This window comes from Vulpes lagopus, chromosome 6 (assembly GCF_018345385.1).
Source record: "Vulpes lagopus strain Blue_001 chromosome 6, ASM1834538v1, whole genome shotgun sequence".
Classification (NCBI taxonomy): Eukaryota; Metazoa; Chordata; class Mammalia; order Carnivora; family Canidae; genus Vulpes; species Vulpes lagopus.
In genome coordinates, this window is record NC_054829.1 from 79,575,949 (window position 1) to 79,577,896 (window position 1,948).

The 1,948-nt window shown below is 33.5% G+C and overlaps 1 non-coding gene across 1 annotated transcript; it reads left to right on the top strand.

Moving 5' to 3' along the window:
- The first annotated feature begins 231 nt into the window (after positions 1 to 231).
- On the top strand, positions 232 to 338 carry LOC121493951. Its single transcript, XR_005988601.1, has one exon. It is a non-coding gene; the product is annotated as a U6 spliceosomal RNA (small nuclear RNA).
- The last annotated feature ends 1,610 nt before the right edge of the window (positions 339 to 1,948 follow it).

Consider the following 1,948-nt stretch of genomic DNA (forward strand, 5'->3'; position numbering starts at 1 on the left):
TTAAAGGGTTCTTGGTTGGTTCAGTTGGTTAAGAAACTGACTTTTGATTTTGGCTGAGGTCATGATCTCAGGTTTGTGGGATTGAACCCAATGTCAAGCCCTATAGAAGGCTCTGTACTGGTCATGGGGTGCGCTTAAGATTCCCTTACTCCTTCTCCTTCTGCCCTCTTCTCTGCTTATTCTTTCTCTCTCTCTCTCTCAAAAAAAAAGTCTTTAAAAATATTTGTAGCCGTGCTCGCTTCGGCAGCACATATAATAAAATTGGAACGATACAGAGAAGATTAGCATGGCCCCTGCGCAAGGATGACACTCAAATTCGTGAAGCGTTCCATATTTTAAAATATATATATATATATATTTGTAGCCTTAGAATGCATGCAATTTTTTATTGTCTATTTTCATTAAATATTATATCAAGAGCACCATTTGATGTTATTATATACTTTTTATTTATTTTATTTTTTTTTAAATTTTTATTTATTTATGATAGTCACAGAGAGAGAGAGAGAGAGAGAGACAGAGATACAGGCAGAGGGAGAAGCAGGCTCCATGCACCGGGAGCCCGACGTGGGATTCGATCCCGCGTCTCCAGGATAGTGCCCTGGGCCAAAGGCAGGCGCCAAACCGCTGTGCCACCCAGGGATCCCTTATTATATACTTTTTAAAAGTATATATTACTTTCATTCATTATTTAAAAGAACATATTTTCCATAAAAGATAATAATATATTCATTTGTTCAATATAAATTCATTGAATACCTATGATGTACAGAGCATCATAGTAGCAAGAAAAAAGTAACATTCCTTTCTTCCACTCTAAACTTACATTCTAGTTTAACATTCTCCAAAATTACTTGATCTAATTATTAAAAATGTAGATTATCTAGTTCTTTCCCTGAAAACTAATTTAATAGGTGTGAGGTACAGCCTAATAAATTTTTTTATAATTGCCTGTAAGTCAAATTTTAAAAACATTAATCACATGGATAGTAATAACATTATATAATGTTTCATAATCATTTTAACTTTATTAAATATTGAGATTGATTTTTGTTCTCTACAATAAAAAATCATGTTAACAGTGTGCTTTCATTACTTTTAACAAAGTCTACCAACACAAGGTAACAATAAAGATGAACAATAATAGACTGATAGAGAGATCCACATACATATGTACCCCTTGAAACACATTACATTCTGTTCACATAAACTCTTCAGCAGCTGATCACAGCAATGTCCAGGATGCTTAAAAAGTGAGCAATATTGTATTATCTTTGTGTGTACCTAACTCGAGTCCACATTTGTGGAAATAAAATGCAGTTGACCCTTGAAAAACATGGGGATTAGAAGCACTGACTCCCAGTCAAAAACTCCCCTCAAAACTTAACTACTAAGAGCCTAGAGTTGACCAGAAGCCTTAACAATAACATATACAATCAGTTACCACAAATTTTGCATGCTATATGTATTAGGTAATATTACAATAAAGTAAGCTAGTTAAAAGAAAATGTTATTTAAAAAATCATAAGAGAAAATACATTTACAGTGCTAGACCATATTTATAAACAAAAATCCATGTATAACTGGGCCCATGCAGTTCAAACCCATGTTGTTCAAGACCATAACTGTTTCTTTTCATGACTAACTCAGATGAATGGTATAAATGAAATTTTTATTGTTTTCTTGACAATGTATTAATGCACTTTCAAAATGCCAGAGCTATGTAGAAAGAGGAATAAAACTCTGAAGGGTCTATATAATTGAAAAATTTGGAAGAATTCTTAGCCAAGCAACTGATGTTCTTTTCAACAAAAGTTATAATCCAGCTGCGCTGTTTTTAGTTCTCTGAGCTTCTAACTCTACATTTAATCTCCAGGTGGGAAAGCTGAATACCCAGGAAAGTTGGCAAAAAGCACGTGATTATTATGATTGGATCCAAATATGAGAA